This window comes from Macaca mulatta, chromosome 9, assembly GCF_049350105.2.
Source record: "Macaca mulatta isolate MMU2019108-1 chromosome 9, T2T-MMU8v2.0, whole genome shotgun sequence".
Taxonomy (NCBI): Eukaryota; Metazoa; Chordata; class Mammalia; order Primates; family Cercopithecidae; genus Macaca; species Macaca mulatta.
In genome coordinates, this window is record NC_133414.1 from 23037085 (window position 1) to 23054640 (window position 17556).

General features: G+C 40.7%; 1 protein-coding gene across 50 annotated transcripts in view; it reads left to right on the top strand.

The window, feature by feature from the left end:
- Nucleotides 1-17556, top strand: part of LOC709083 (protein AF-10) — a 218583-nt gene that overhangs the window by 33344 nt on the left and 167683 nt on the right. The gene's annotated exons all lie outside the window — the stretch shown is intronic.

Here is a 17556-nt window from a genome sequence, read left to right on the forward strand (position 1 = left end):
TGTGTAGTTTTAACAGTTGTTACAGAGAAATACTGAAGTCTCTATAGTGGATTTTTGTGTTTCTCCATTCTCTTCCATCAGTTTTTCTGTCATATATTTTGTATTCTTGTTTTGGTGCACACACATTTAGGAATGTTATGTCCTCTTGGTGGATTGACCCTCTTTCAATAAATAATTTCCTTAGTCTCTAGTACTTTTTCTTTGCTCTGAAGTATACTGTTTCTGATATTAATATAGTCACTCCAGCTTTTCTTTAATTAATGTTTGCATCATATACCTTTTTAATTTTTTTTTGCTTTCAGCATGCTTATTCGAAGTAAATTTCTTGTACACAAAATAGTGTTAGGTTATGTTTTCTTTCTTTTTCTTTTCTGTTTTTTTTTTGAGATGGAATCTTGCACTGTTGCCTGGGCTGGAGTGCAATGGCTTCATCTTGGTTCACTGCAACCTCCGCTTCCTGGGTTGAAGTGATTCTCCTGCCTCAGCCTCCCAAGTAGCTGGGATTACAGGTGCCCGCCACCATGCCTGGTCAATTTTTTACATTTTTAGTAGAGACGGGGTTTCACTATGTAGACCAAGCTGGTCTCAAACTCTTGACCTTGTGATCTGCCTTCCTTGGCCTCCCAAAGTGCTGGGATTACAGGTGTGAGCTACTGCACCTGGCCTTTTTTTTTTTTTTTTTTTTGAGACGTGGTCTTGCTCTGTCACCTAGGCTGGATTGCAGTGGCATAGTCATGGTTTATTGCAACCTGGACCTCCTGGGCTCAAACAGTTCCCCCACCTCAGTCTCCCAAGTAACTGGGACCACACATGTGCACCATCACACCTGGCTAATATTTTTATTATTTGTAGGGACGAGGTCTTGTTGTGTTGCCCAGCCTGGTCTCGAACTCCTGAGCTCAAGAGACCCTCCTGTCATGGCCTCCCAAACTGCTGGCATTACAGGCGTGAGCCACCATGCTTGGCTTTAGGTTATGTTTTTAAAATCCACTTTGTCAATCTTTGTCTCTTTTTTTTTTTGAGACGGAGTATCGCTGTCACCTTGGGTGGAGTGCAGTGGTATGATCTCGGTTCACTGCAACCTCTGCCTAGTGGGTTCAAATGATTCTCCTGCCTCAGCCTCCAGAGTAGCTATTACAGGCACGCACCACCACGCCTGGCTAAAATTTTTTTTGTATTTTTAGTAGAGACGGATTTTCACCATGTTGGCCAGGCTGGTCTCGAACACCGAACCTCAAGTGATCTGCTCTCCTCGGCCTCCCACAGTGCTGGGATTATGGTCATTACACTGCACCTGGCCAGTTTTTGTCTTTTATTTGCTGTATTTAGGTATTTGGGTCATTTACATAGTTACAGATGTTGTCAGACTCTCCTTTTGTTTGTTTTTTTTTTTTTTTTTTGAGACAAAGTCTTACTTGCCCAGGCTGGAAGTGCAGTGGCTCAATCTTGGCCCACTGCAACCTTTGCCTCCTGGGTTCAAGCAGTTCTTGTGCCTCAGTCTCCCAAGTAGATGGGATTACAAGCATGTGCCACCACACCTGGCTAATTTTTATATTTTTAGTAGAGATGGGGTTTCACCATGTTGGCTAGGCTGGTCTTGAACTCCCGGCCTTAGGTGATTCACCCACCTTGGCCTCCCAAAGTGCTGGAATTACAGGCCTGAGCCACCATGCCTCATTTTAGTTTTTGTTTTTTGATTGTTCTTTTTCCTGCTTTCTTTTGGGTTACTTGAACATTTTTGGAATTCCATTTTTCTTGTCTTTCTTTTTTTTTCTACCCCAATTCACTATGCCAAAACCATTTTTCTTTATTGTGTTTTATATCTGTTTATTTTAGTTTGTTGATATGGTTTGGATATTTGTTCCACTGAAATTTTGTTTTCTTCTTCTTTTTTGAGACAAAGTTTTGCTCTCGTTGCCTAGGCTGAAGTCCAATGGCATGATCTCAGCTCAACGCAACCTCTGCCTTCCAGGTTCAAGCGATTCTTCTGCCTCAGCCTCCCAAGTAGCTGGGATTACAGGCATGTGCCACCATACCCAGCTACTTTTGTATTTTTAGTAGAGACGGAGTTTGTACATGTTGGTCAGGCTGTTTTTGAACTCCCGACCTGAGGTGATCCACCCACCTCGGCCTCCCAAAGTGATGGGATTACAGGAATGAGCCACCGCGCCTGGCCTAAACATATTTTTTGGGAGGCCAAGGTGGGTTAGTCACCTGGGGTCAGGGGTTCGAAACCAGCCTGGCCAACATGGTGAAACCCTGTCTCTACTAAAAATGCAAAAATTAGCCAGGTGTGATGGCGGCACCTGTAATCCCAGCTACCCAGGAGACTGAGGCAGGAGAATCGCTTGAACTTGGGAGGCGGAGCTTGCAGTGAGCTGAGATCATGCCAGTGCTCTCCAGCTTGGGCAACAGAGCGAGACTGTCTCAAAAAACAAACAAAAAACAACGAACAAACAAAATTTGTTTCGGTTAATTCTGATACATCTGTGAGATATTAGAATTAAGATATCTCGATGTTTGCATTTGTTTATTGCCTTTTTCCGTTCAATTTGAAATCTTCCCAATTCTTGGTATCTTTTTTTTTTTTTGAGATGGAGTCTCGTTCTGTTGCCCAGGCTGGAGTGCAGTGGCACAATCTTGGCTCACTGCAACCTCTGCCTCCTGGGTTCACGCGATTCTCCTGCCTCAGCCTCCTGAGTAGCTGGGATTACAGGCACCCGCCACCACACCGGCTAATTTTTTGTGTATTTTTAGTAGAGATAGGGTTTCACTATGTTGGCCAGACTGGTCTCGAACTCCTGACCTCGTGATCCTCCTGCTTCGGCCTCCCAAAGTGCTGGGATTAACAGGCGTGAGCCACTGCACCCCGCCAATTCTTGGTATCTTTTCGGTATCACAAATCTGAAACCTGGGCATTTTTGTATTTGTCATGAGACTATGCCTCTTACTTAAACAACTGTTTTAACTAGTGTTCTCTTACACTTATCTAATGGGTAGAGTGTTGGTGCCACCTTGTTAAGCCAGGTAGGGAATGAAGTTCAGGTTCTCTGCCTTGTCTGTGTTGACATTTGAGGCAAACTCCCTTTTAGTTCTTTGCAGAGTTGGGAGTTGTGGCTCCCCACCTGATCTCTGTGGTGGATGTGGCCTCATTTGTTACTGTGTGTGGGTGAAAGTTCTGACTCTCTGCTAGGTCTTCTCTGCTACCACTCCAGTAGGGACAGGGAGAGATGCCTTATTACTGGCAGATGGTGGTGGAAGTCCAGGCTTCCCCACTTCTCTCCACTGATACAGTAGGGAGTGGATGCTCATTGACTAGCCAATTGGAATGAAAGTTCCAGTCTCCTGCTTAATTTGCTCTGACAGTACCTGGTGGGAATCTTGGATTATTTTCATTACAGTCTCATAAGGGTGAATATCTAGGTTCTTCATGTAATCATTGCTGGTATGGGTGGGGCTAGTTTTTCTGTGGTGTTATCCTGGATTAGAGCAGTTACTCTTCAAAAGTTTTCTTTCTGGTTAATGTACTATTAACATACCACTTTACTGGTAATTTGGTCTGGAGAGAGAAGGCTTTTGTTGAGGCTTCTTTTCTTTTTCTTGGAGACAGAGTCTCTTTCTGTCACCCAGGCTGGAGTGCAGTGGCGCGATCTCTGCTCACTGCAAACTCTGCCTCCCGAGTTCAAGCGATTCTCATGCCTCAGCCTCTGGAGTAACTGGGATTATAGGCACCTGCCAACATGCCCGGCTAATTTTTATTTTTAGTAGAGATGGGATTTTGCCATGTTGGCCAGGCTGGTCTCCCAACTCCTGACCTCTGGTGATCCACCCACCTCGGCCTCCCAAAGTGCCAGGATTATAGGCTTGAGCCACTGTGTCTGGCCCTGTTGGAGGTTCCTTTTTTTTGGTCTGTGCCCATCGGTGTTTCTGATGTACTCACTTCTTCCATTCCAGGAGTAGTATACATTAGGCAAAAAGAAGAATACCCAGGGAATTTACTGCTATATTGTGCCTTGTGCCCTGTGATCCTGAGCTAATTTGCCTTCTCTCCACCTTTCAGAGAATATTCGTTTTATTTGTAATGTTCACATTTTAAATTTGTACTTAGTGGGAGGAATAGGGAAAAGTATGTCCGTTCCGTCTTCCCAGAACTGTAAGTGTAACCTTTGATTTCATTGAGTGTGCCCTATTTTTCTGTTTCCTATTTCATTGACTTCTGCTCTGATCTTTCTTTTGCTCTTCTAGTTTCTTAAGGAAGAAGGTGAAATCACTGATTTCTTTTTTAATATAGTCATGTAATTGTATAAATTTCTCTTTCAATTACTGCTTTAACTGTCTTAAAAATACTTGATATTTTTGTCTTTTTTTTTTTTTACCCCATGGTTATTTTATTTCATTTTATATTTTGAGACAGATTCTCGCTCTGTTGTCCAGGCTGGAGTGCAGTGGCGCAGTCTTGGCTCACTGCAACCTCCACCTCCCGAGTTCAAACAGTTCTGTGCCTCAGCCTTCTGAGTAGCTGCAGTTATAGGCGCCTGCTACCATGCCCGGCTCATTTTTGTATTTTTAGTAGAGATGGGGTTTCACCGTCTTGGCCAGGCTGGTCTTGAACTCCTCCTGACCTTGTGATACACCTGCCTCGACCTCCCAAAGTGCTGGAATTACAGGCGTGAGCCACCGCTCCCGGCCCCCAATGGTTATTTTAAAAGTATGTTTTCATTCCAAATACTGGGATTGTCTATTGATTTTTTTTTTTCCTGTCACTGATTTCTAAATTAATATAACAGTGGTAAGAAAAAGTTCATGGTAAGACCTGAAACCTTTTAAATTTACCAAGAGTTGTTTTTTTGGCCTGAATATGGTATATCTTGGGTGAATGTTCCAAATGCACTTGAACAGAATGTGTATTCTGGTAGTTTGTGTAGAGTGTTCTATAGTTAGTTAGGTGCTTTTGGTTAATGGTGTTATTGAAGCTTCTGTATCCTTACTGATTTTCTGTCTACTGGTCCTATTATTATTACCATTCCTTTTTTTTGAACATGATGTCACTGTGTCACCTAGGCTGGAGTGCAGTGGCATGCACAATCATAGCTCATTAAGCCTCCACCTCCTGGGCTCAAGTGATCCTCCTATTTCAGCCTCCGCAGTAGCTGGGTCTACAGGCATATGCTAGCACACCCAGCCAATTTTTTTTTTCTTTTTTTTTCTTTTTTTTTTTAGATGGAATCTCGCTCTCGCCCAGGCTGGAGTGCAGTGGCGTGATCTCGGCTCACTGCAACCTCCACCTCCCGGGTTCAAGCGATTCTCCTGCCCCAGCCTCCTAAGTAGCTAGGATTACTCTTGTGCGCCACCATGCCTGGCTAATTTTTGTATTTTTAGTAGAGATGGGGTTTCACCATGTTGGCCAGGCTAGACTCAAATTCCTGACCTCAGGTGTTCTGCCCGCCTCAGGCTTCCAAAGTGCTGGGATTACAAGGTATGAGCCACCACACCCAGCCCACCCAGTTAATTTTTAAAAATCTTTTTGTAGAGACAGGGTCTCCCTGTGTTGCTCAGGTTGGTCTTGAGCTCCTGTGCTCAAGAAATCCTGTCTCGGCCTCCTAAAGTTCAGGGATAACGGGTGTGATTCACCACGCCTGGCCTGGTTCTATTACATAGAGAGGTTTGCTGAAATTTTAAAATATCATTGTAGATTCTTTCATTTATTCTTACAGTTCTCTCATTTTTGCTTTATTTATTTTGAAGCCCCATTATTAATAGGTAAATAAATGTTTAGGATTTTTGTGTGTTCTTGATGAATTAAACTCTTAATGTATATAAAATGATGCTCTTTTTTCCTGATAACATTTTTATTTTTGTCTACTTTACATGATAGTATTACAACAATTTCAACTTTCTTTTGATTTTGTAGTGTGTAATAAGACCTTTTTCTTTGGCTGCATTAGAATTTAAGTTTCTGATTTTAGTCATTTTGGTCATAGTTTACCTTATTTTTTGGAGATGTGCTTTTACTCTGTCGCCTGAGCTGGAGTGCAGTGGCACAATCATGGCTCACTATGGCCTTGACCTCTTCCTGCCTTAGCCTTTCTGAGTAGCTGGAAGGACCACAGGTGTGTGCCACTATCCGTGGCTAATTTTTGTGTGTATGTTTTTTTTTTTTTTTTTTTTTTTGAGATGGAGTTTCGCTCTTGTTGCCCAGGCTGGAGTGCAATGGCATGATCTTGGCTTACCGCAGTCTCCGCCTCCCGGGTTCAAGCAATTCTTCTGCCTCAGTCTTCCGAGTAGCTGGGATTACAGGCACTGCACCACCATGCCCAACTAATTTTATATTTTTAGTAGAGACAGGGTTTGCCCATGTTGATCAGGCTGGTCTCGAACTCCCAACCTCAGGTGACCTGCCTGCCTTGGCCTCCCAAAGTGCTGGGATTATAGGTGTGAGCCACCATGCCATGCCAATTTTGTGTGTGTGTGTGTGTGTGTGTGTGTGTGTGTGTGTGTTTTAAGAGATGGGGTTCTGCAGTGTTGCCCACACTGGTCTTGAGCTCCTGGCCTGAAGTGATTTTCCCACTTCAGCCTCCCAAAGTGCTGGTATTACAGGCGTGAACCACTTTGCTCAGCCACTTTTCTTCATGTTTCTAGTGACTGATAGTTCATTAAAAGATTGCCTTGTTATATATGCTTACAATTTCCATCAAATATGTGAAAGTTGTTGTCCATGATTTCTAAAGTTCTTTTTTCTATATTATTTCCTGTTTTTTTTTTTTTTTTGAGACGGAGTTTCGCGCTGTGTCACCCAGGCTGGAGTGCGGTGGCGCGATCTCGGCTCACTGCAAGCTCCGCCTCCCAGGTTCACGCCATTCTCCTGCCTCAGCCTCCGAGTAGCTGGGACTATAGGCGCCCGCCACCTCGCCCGGCTAGTTTTTTGTATTTTTAGTAGAGACGGGGTTTCACCATGTTAGCCAGGATGGTCTCGATCTCCTGACCTCGTGATCCACCCGCCTCGGCCTCCCAAAGTGCTGGGATTACAGGCTTGAGCCACCGCGCCCGGCCTTATTTCCTGTTTTGTGACTCTAGTTACAAGTATGTTTGGCCTCTTTAAAGTTATTTCTGTTATCATGTATTATATTTTTTAGTGTTTTTTTCTTTTCTGTGTTTCATTTAGGTTAGTAATTTTGGTTTCATGTGTTGTAAATCTCAATGTGTATTTTTCATCTTTGACTTTGTAATTTTCATCTTTAGAAGTTCAAATTTTAAAAATATCTCATATTTTTACTTAATATGTTTCTTCTAGCTTTCTGATCATATGATATATCATCATACTTGTTTTAAAGGACTTGTCTACTAATTCTATTTTCTGTTTCATTTCAAAATTGGTTTGTTTTTTTGTTTCATTATGGGGTGTAATTTCCTGCTTCTATGTAAGTCTTACAAATTTTGATTGACTTTTTAGCCAGTGTGAATTTTACCTTGTTTTCTAGTTTCTCTAGTTTTGTTTACCTTTTAAAAGTATTTGTGGACTTTGTTCTGTGGCATTATTAAGTTGCTTGAAAACAGTTTCTTTCTGTTGGGTCTTTTATGTTTTCTTTAATTGGACCAGGGCCATGTTTAGGATTAATTTTTCCTCCTTCTGAAGCCTTTTCTTTCTTAGTACTCCGATGTCATATCTCCAGTGTGATATAAATTATATCACATCATTTCCTTTTGGACTTTTGGGTATGGGTACTATTCACATCCTTATATCAGTTCTGGATGCTATTACCTCTAATTCTTTTAGTGATTTCTCACCTTGCCCTTGGATAGCTCCTTTACATTGCGCGTGCTGATTTGTCATTCAACCAAAAGTTGTAGGGTGAGCCTTTGTAGATCTCTTCATTTCTCTCTCTCTCTCCAGCTCTCTACTCAGTGCTGGTCTCCCTTGTGAGCTCTAGGCACCTTGGCCTGCTTGGACTTCCAGCTCCATTTTCTCAACTTGGGGAGACCACAGGCTCTGCCTGGGTTCCTCCTCCCTGTTCCACGACCTGGAAACTCTCTCAAGGCAGTAAGCTGGGCACACGTGTGGCCCATTTGTTTTTTTGTCTTCCAGGGATCACTGTCTTTTGTTACTTGTCCAATATCTTCAGTGCTGTTGTTTCATTCATTTTATTAGGCTTTTATTATTTCGCGCAAGGAGGCTAAAATCTGGTCCCCTTTATTCACTCCATCTTGACCAGAAGTGGTATCATTGTGGTTTCAATTTACATTTTCATGATAACTGGTGATATTGAGCACGTTTTAGCTTGTGTGTTGACCATTTGTGTGTTCTCTTTTGTGATGAGTTTGTTCATTTAGCCTTTACTGTTCTTTATTTTCTTTTTTCAGCTGTTTGAGTTGCAGAAGGTGTTTATATGTCCTAAATACTGATCCTTTGTCAGATAAATGTTTTGTAAATACTTTCGCCAAGTCTGTGTGGTTTACCTATTTATTTTAACTGTACCTTTTGATGAGCAGAAATATTTGTATCTGATAAGTTTAATTTATCAGTGTTTTCTTTTGTAGTTATTGCTTACTGTGAGCTAAGACACTTTTGCCTAACCTCGAAGTCATGAAGGTAATTTCCTTTATTTCCTCTAAAAGGTTTTGCTTTTGCTAATTTATATTTAGGTCTGTGATGCATCTGAAATTATTTTTGTAGGTTTGAGTATTTTGCATATGGCTATCCAGTTGTTTTTCACCATTTGTTGAAAACAGTCTCCTTTTCTCACTGGGTTGCTTTGGGAACATCACATGACTGCATAAGTGGTATCTCTTTTAGAAATCTTTCTTCTGCTCCAAAAATCTGTTTGTCTAGCCCTGTTAGAGTATTCTGATTATTTTGTAACTTTATATTTGAAGTCAGAATTGCAAAACCTAAAACCTTTTTCTTCTTTTTCGGAGTTCTGCATATTCTACGTCCTTCACATTTCCATATAAATTTTAATACTCTCTTTTCTGTCTTCTCCGAAAAAGGCTGATGGGATCATGATTGTAATTGTCTTGAATCTGTTCATCAGTTTGAGGAGAACCGACATCTTAACAACCATTGAGCTTAATCATTAGTATAGTATATCTCTCCATTTATTTAGGTCTTTTTTGTTTTGTCTGAGCAGTTGTTTGTTGCTTTTAGCCTTTGGTCTTGCATGTCTTCTGTTTTTAAAATTACTTATTTGAGACAAAGTCTCACTCTGTCGCCTCGCTGGAGTGCAGTGGCACAGTCTTGACTCACTCCATCTCCTGGGTTCACACAATTTTCCTGCCTTAGCCTCCCAAGCCATTGGGATTACAGGCATGTACCACTAAGCCCAGCTAATTCTTATATTTTTAGTAGAGATGGGGTTTCACCATGTTGGCCAGGCTGGTCAACTCCTGACCTCGAATGATCTGCCTGCTTTGGCCTCCCAAAGTGCTGGGATTACAGGCATGAGCCACCAGTATTTTGTCTTTTTTTGATGCTATTTTAAAATATTAAATACATTTTTTTAGCAATTATAAAGTATTATGAAAATTTCTAATGTTTTGTTGGAAATAGATTTGTGTATTGACTTCTTACAACCTTAAGTCTTATTAATTCTACTAAGATTACTTAGATTTTTTTAATAGATGATTGTCATAAAACACTGTTTTATCTCTTTTTTCCCCAGTTGTAATTCCTTTTATTCTCTTCCCTTACAGAATGGACTTAATCTTGTTTTCATTCTTTGAGGATAGCATTCAGTGTTACACCATCAATTATAAATTAGCTGTAGGGGTTTTACTGATGAAGTTTATCAGATTGCTTTCAAATACAGGTCTTATTACTATTTAGATATGGCAAGGCCAACACAACCCAGCATGACTGCCATTGAAAAGATAGTTTGTTATAGTCACAGACCCCAAGAGGAATAGTCATGCAATGCCATGGAGAATACACAGCTGAGTAAGGGCTAGCCCTAGCTTCCTGAGGGTTTGTGTCATGAATGGATATTGAGTTTTCTCAAAAGCTTTTTCTGTATCGAGATAATGCTATATATTTAAAGATATTAATGTAGATTTCATTGCTTTTATTTCAAATGTTATACTAAATGCCATTTGGTGTCATGGTGTATTCTTTTTTTTTGGAGATGGGTACAGTGGCGCAATCTCTGCTCAGTATAACCTCTACCGCCTGGGTTCAAGTGATTCTCCTGCCTCAGCCTCCCGAGTAGCTGGAATTACAGGCATGAGCCACCATGCCCGGCTAATTTTTTTTTGTGGAAACAGGGTTTCACCATGTTGGCCAGGCAGGTCTCCTGATCTCAAAGTGATCCTCCTGCCTTGGCCTCTGAAAGTGCTGGGATTACTTTTGTAATCCATGTAAGCCACTGCAACTGGCCTATTCTTCCTATATATTGTTGGATTTAAATTGCTAATAGTAAATATTTTTGCATCTTTGTATGTGAGGGATTTTGGTGCAGCCTTGTTGCTTTTTGTCAGGTGCTGGTATTTTTGGTATATTCATTGGTATTCTTCATGCTAAACTTAGAAAATGATTTGGGAAGCCTTGTCTTCTCTGTTTTCTGGAAATGTGTGTGTGAGATTGATGCTATTTTTCCTTTAGTGTTTGAAGGAACTTATCAGTGAAAAAATCTGAGTGTAGAGTTTTCTTTTTGGGAAGGATTTTGATAATGAATTGAACTTAAAATGCTTCTCAGATTTTCTGTTTTATCAGTTTTGATGAGTTTCATTTTCAAATAATTTTTTCTTTTCGTCTAAGCTGTTGAATTGGTTAGCATAAAGTCATTAATAATAATCTTTGGCCCTCTTAATATCTTTGGGATCATAGAGGTAATTCCCATTTTATTCTTGATATTGGTAATTTGTATTCTTCCTATTAAAAAAAATGAATTTAGCTTGCAGATTGTCAACTTTGTAGGTCTCTCCAAAGTGCTACCAGTAAGGGGGTCCCATTCCAGACCCCAAGAGAGGGGTTCTTGGATCTTGTGCATGAAATAATTTGAGATGGATTCATAGAGTAAAGTGAAAGCAAGTTTATTAAGAAAGTAAAGGAATAAAAGAATGGCTACTCCACAGGCAGAGCAGTGCCATGGGCTGCTGGTTTCCCATTTTTATGAGTAGTTCTTGATTGTCTGCTAAACAAGGGGTGGATTATTCTTGAGTTTTCTGGGAAAGGGGTGGGCAATTCCCAGAACTAGTGGTTCCTCCCCTTTTTAGAGTATATAGGGTAACTTCCTGGCATTGCTCTGGCATTTGTAAACTGTCATGGAGCTTGTGGGAGTGTCTCTTAGCATGTTAATGTATTATAATTAGTGTATAATGAGCAGTGATGACGACCAGAGGTCAGTTTGGTCATCATCTTGGCTTTGGTGGGGTTTGGCCCCCTTCTTTATTACAACCTGTTTTATCAGCAAGGTTTTTATGTCTTGTATCTTGTGCCAGCCTCCTATCTCATTCTGTGTCTTAGAATGCATAACTTACTGGGAATGCAGCCCAGCAGGACTCAGACTTGTTTTACGCAGCCCCTGTTCAAGATAGAGGCACTCTGGTTCAGAGGTCTCTGACAAAAGAACCAACTTTGACTTGAAATGTTCTGTTACTTTTCTATTTCATTTCTTCTGCTCTTATTTTTACTATTTCTTTTTTTTTTCTACTTACTTTGGGCTTACTTTACCCTTTTATATAGGTTCTTTAGGTAGAACCCTACTTATTTTGTTTTATTTTATTTTGAGACAGAGTTTTGTGCTGCCACCCGGGCTAGAGTGCAGTGGTGCGATCTTGGCTTACTGCAACCTCCGCATCCCGGGTTCAAGCGATTCTCCTGCCTCAGCTCCGCCTCCTGAGTAGCTTGGATTGTAGACACCCGCTACCACGCCCAGCTAATTTTTGTATTTTTAATAGAGACGGGGTTTCACCATGTAGACCAGGCTGGTCTTGAGCTTGCGACCTCAGGTGATCCGCCTGCTTTGGCCTTCCAAAGTGGTGGGATTACAGGCGTGAGCCACCACACCTGGCTGCTAGTCATTAATTTTATATCTTTTTTTCTAATGTGGTTAGGGAACATAATCTGTATGATTTCCATTATTTTCATTTTATTGTGTTCTGCTTTGTGGCTCAGTATGTGGTCTTTCATGGGGAATGTACCAAGTTTACCTGAAAAGAATGTTTATAGTGGTTTTAACATTGCTTTGATGATGATGATGATGATGATTATTTGGTCTGGTTTTGTCAGTCACAAAGAGGAATGTGAAAATATCTTACCTTGTTTGGGGCACTGAGTATTCCGAGTGTTTATGCCTTATGCTCATTTTTGCTTCATCTATTTTGAAGCCTTGTTTTTAGGTGCATACATTTATAATTATTATGACTTCTTCATTGTCTGACTTACTGTGAAATGCCCCTCCCTCTCTTTACTATGTAGCCACTCACCATCTTTTTTTGTTGTTGTTTGTTTGTTGGTTTGTTTCGAGATGAGGTTTTACTTTATCACCCAGACTAGAGTGCAGTGGTGTGATCTCGGCTCACTGCAGCCTTTGCCTCCCAGGTTCAAGCAGTTTGACTGTTTCAGCCACCCTGGTAGCTGGGACTCTAGGTGTGTGCCACCATGCCTGGCTAGTTTTTGTATTTTTAGTAGAGATGGGGCTTTGCCATGTTGGCCAGGCTGGTCTCGAAACCCTGGCCTCAAGTGATCAAGTGCCCGCCTCGGCCTCCCAAAGTGTTGGGATTACAGGCATGAGCCACCGCGTACCCATCCTATCCATTTACTTTTGACCTGTTTGTCTCTTCACTTAAAGTGTGTTTCTTACAGATACCTTGTGTTTGAGTTTTACTTTTCTATCTGTGCTAATAAACTAATTTTTAAAATTATTTATTTATTTATTTATTTTTTTGATTCGGAGTTTTGCTATTGTTGCCCAGGCTGGAGTGCAATGGTGCGATCTCAGCTCACCGCAACCTCCACCTCCCAGGTTCAAGCGATTCTCCTGCCTCAGCCTCACGAGTAGCTAGGATTATGGGCATGCACCACCATGCCTGGCTAATTTTTGTATTTTTAGTAGAGATGGGGTTTCTCCATGTTGGTCAGGCTGGTCTTGAATTCCCGACCTCGGGTGATCCGCCCGCCTCAGCATTGCTAACTGCTGGGATCGTAGGCATGAGCCACCGCACCTGGCTGAGTGTTTTTTTTTTTTTTTTTGAGACAGTCTCTACATCACTACAATCAATTTGAGAATACTTGGATCCCCTCAAAAAGAAGCCCTTTGACCCATTAACAGTCACTCTCTATTACCCTACTTCCCTAGCTCCTGGCAATCACTAATCTTCATTTCTGTCTCTATCCCTATTTGGGACATTTCATATAAATGAAATCATGATATATGGTGTATTGTGAGTGGCTTCTTTCTCCTAGCGTAATGTACAAGCATCTGTTTTGTAGCATTAGAACTTCATTCTCTTTTGTTGTCAAATAATATTCTATTGCATGGCTATACTACATTTTCTTTACTCATTCATTAATTGATAGACATTTAGGTTGTATATACTTTTGCAGTATTATGAATAATGTTATTATTATGAACATTTGTCTGCAAATCCAGACATTTGTTTTCAGTTCTCTTAGGCGTAGGATTTTTGTTTCATGCTGTCTTTGAAAAATTGATGAAGAGGCTGTAACATTTTAAATTACCAGCAACAATATATGAAGGTTTTAATTTCTCCATCTCTTTGCCAGCATTTTTTATTGTTTGGCTTTTGATTTTAGCTATCCTACAGGGCATGAGGTAGTATCTCATTGTGGTGTTGATTTTTATTTATTTTTTTCATTATATTATTTTTTAGATGGAGTCTCAGTCTGTTGTTCAGGCTGGAGTGCAGTGGTGTGATATCTTGGCTCACGGCAAACTCTGCCTGCCGGGTTCAAGCGATTCTCCTGCCCCAGCCTCCTGAGTACCTGGGATTACAGGTGCCTGCCACCATGCCAGCTAATTTTTGTATTTTTAGTAGAGACGGAGTTTCACCATGATGGCCAGGCTAGTCGCAAACTCCTGACCTCAGGTGATCCACCCGCATAGGCCTCCCAAAGTGCTGGGATTACAGGCGTGAGCCACTGCACGCGGCCTGGTGTTGGTTTTTAATCCTTAATGATTAATGACGTTAATCATCTTTTCATGTGCTTATTGGTCATTTATATATTTTCTTTGGAGAAGTGTCTATTTGGATCCTTTGTTCAATTTTTAGCTGGGCTGTATAGCTTTTTATTTTTGAGTAGAAGAACTCTGTATTCTGGTTACAAACTATTTATCAGACATGCGACTTGTAAGTATTTCTTCTATCCTTTTACTTTCCTGATAGTTTTGTTTGTAGCAAAAAAGTCTGTAGGTTTGGTAAATTCTAGTTATTTTTTCTTTTATTGCCTCTGCTTTTAGTGTTATGTCTAAAAACTGTTGTTCAACCAAGTCCTGAAGACTTACCTCCTATGTTTTTTTCTAAAGTTTTATAGTTTTAGCTCTTACATTTAGATCTGCGATTCACTTTTGAAGGGGTAATTTTTTAATATAATATTAGGAAGGGTTTCAACTTAATTCTTTTGCACATTCCCGTAGCAATTTCTTTACTCTTTTCAGTCTGTTTTTATAGTATTACCACTTATGCGTAATATTGTACAAGTCATAAAGTATACAAAGGTTGTAAGTTGTTCTTTTATATCACCTCTTTGTTGTCAGTTATGCTATTGTCATGTGTGTTGGAACTACGTATATTATAAGCCCTGGAAAACAACAATGTAATTTTGGCTTTCAATAATCACGTAATGTTAAGAACTTAAGAGCTAAAAGTCTTCTAAGTTTACCCAGATATTTACCATTTGTGGTAGTCTTCTTTGTCTTCTGAAGATTTGCATTTTCTAGCCTCATTTCTCTTAATTCTGAAGAATTTCTTTAGCCTTTCTTGCAAGGCGTATCTTTTGGTGATAAGTTGTGTTTGCTTTCTTTTATCTGAAAGTACCTATTTCACCTTTATTTTTGAAGGGCATTGTGGTTGGATATAGAATTATGTGTTGACAGTGCTTTTATCTTTTAGCAATTTAATTATTTTAGTTTCCTTTCTTTTGGCTTCCATATTTTATGATGAGAAATCTGCCGTTTATCCAGTCACTGTTCCCTTTGTGTAATGTGACATTTTCTTTTGGTGCTTCAAGATTTCTCCCTCTGTGTTTGCTTTTTAGCAAGGCATTTGACTCTTTGAGGTTTGCTGAGATTCTTATATCTGTGAATTTGTCTTTTTTCAAATTGAAGAAATTTTCAGCCATCATTTCTTCAAAATTTTCTTTCCTGCCTCATATTCTTTCTCTCTTCTTTTTTAGGCCTTTGGTTATGCACGTAAGACCTTTTGGTACTGTACTGTGGGTCCCTGAAGCCCTGTTTTTTTTTTTTTTTGTTTTTGTTTTTTTTTTTTTAAATCTGTATTTTCTTTTTCAGATTAGATTCTTCTTTTTTTTTCTGAGATGGAGTTTCGCTCTTGTTGCCCAGGCTGGAGTGCAATGGTGCGATCTCGGCTCAACACAACCTCCGCCTCCTGGGTTCAAGTGATTCTCCTGCCTCAGTCTCCTGAGTAGCTGGGACTACAGGTGTGTGCCACCACACCTGGCTAATTTTGTATTTTTTAGTAGAGACAGGGTTTCTCCATGTTGGTCAGGCTGGTCTCGAAATCCTGACCTCAGGTGACCCACCCACCTCGGCTTCCCAAAGTGCTGGGATTACAGGTGTGAGCCACACCTGGCCTCAGATTAGATTCTATCTATTGGTATAGCTTCAAGTTCACTGACTCTTTTGTCATCTCAGATTTGTTGTTTTGAAGCTTGCCTAGTGAAATTTTCACTTCGCATGTTGTATTTTTGGTATTTAAAAATTTTTTTCTTTCTTTTTTTTTTTTTTTTAATTTGAGATCAAGTCTTGCTCTTTTGCCCAGGCTGGAGTGCAGTGGTGCGATTATATTACTGCAGCCTCAAACTCCCAGGCACAAGTGATCCTCCTGCCTCAGCCTTCTGAGTATTTGGGACTGCAGACTGGTGCTACCATGCTCGGCTTATAGTGTCTTTCTTTTTCTCTTTTTTTTTTTTGTTGCTGAGACATCCTGTTTTATTTATTATAGGTTTATCTTCAGTGGGCAGATTTAATTAGCATTTAGGGACATTTTTCCATAAAACTTCACATTATAACGGAAATGGTATAGTTTAGAATAGAGGAAAGAAATCATTTATAATCTTACCATCCTTACCACAATCCTATTAATGTATTTTTTTTTTTTTTTTGAGATAGAGTCTCGCTCTGTCACCCAGGCTGGAGTGCAGTGGCGCGATCTTGGCTCACTGCAACCTCTGTCTCCCGGGTTCACACCATTCTCCTGCTGCAGCCTCCTGAGTAGGTGGGACTACAGGCACCTGCCGCTACACCCGGCTAATTTTTTTTTGTATTTTTGGTAGAGACGGGGTTCACCGTGTTAGCCAAGATGGTCTCGATCTCCTGACCTTATGATCCGCCCTCCTCGGCCTCCTGAAGTGCTGGGATTACAGACATGAGCCACCCCGCCTGGCCTATTTTGTGTATTTTCTTTTCTTTTTTTTGAGATGGAGTCTTGCACTGTCACCTGGACTGGAATGCAGTGGTGCGATCTTGGCTCACTGAAACCCCTGCCTCCTGGGTTCACGCAATTCTCCTGTTTCAGCCTCTGGAGTAGCTGGGAATTACAGGTGCACATCGCCATGCCCGGCTAATTTTTTTTGTTTCTTGTATTTTTAGTAAGAGACAGGGTTTCACTATGTGGGCCAGGCTGGTCTCGAACTCCTGACCTCATGATCTGCCTGCCTCGGCTTCCCAAAGTGCTAGAATTACAGGCGTGAGCCACTGTGCCCAGCCTATTTTGTATATTTTCTTTTAATGTTCAGTGAATTTGTTTTTTTTTTTTTTTTTTGAGACAGTCTCGCTCTGTTGCCCAGGCTGGAGTGCAGTGGCGCAATCTTCAGCTCACTGCAACCTCCGCCTTCCAGGTTCATGCCATTCTTCTGCCTCAGTCTCCCCAGTAGCTGGAACTGCAGGTGCCCGCCTCCATGCCCAGCTAATTTTTCGTATTTTTAGTAGAGACGGGGTTTCACTGTGTTAGCCAGGATGGTCTCAATCTCTGGACCTTGTGATCCGCCCACCTCAGCATCCAAAGTGCTGGGATTACAGGTATGAGCCACCACACCTGGCCCAGTGAATTATCTTTTTTAACTTGTTTTTTTTTTTTTTTTTTTTAAATTTATTTATTATTATTATACTTTAAGTTGTAGGGTACATGTGCATAACGTGCAGGTTTGTTACATATGTATACTTGTGCCATGTTGTGCCATGTTGGTGTGCTGCACCCATCAACTCGTCATTTACATCAGGTATAACTCCCAATGCAATCCCTCCCCCCTTCCCCCTCTTTTTTAACTTGTTTAAAAATCTTTGTAAGTAGTGTATTAGTTACATCGTTGTTATGCCGTTAGGCTTTTTTTTTTTTTTTTGAGATGAGATCTCACTCTGTCACCCA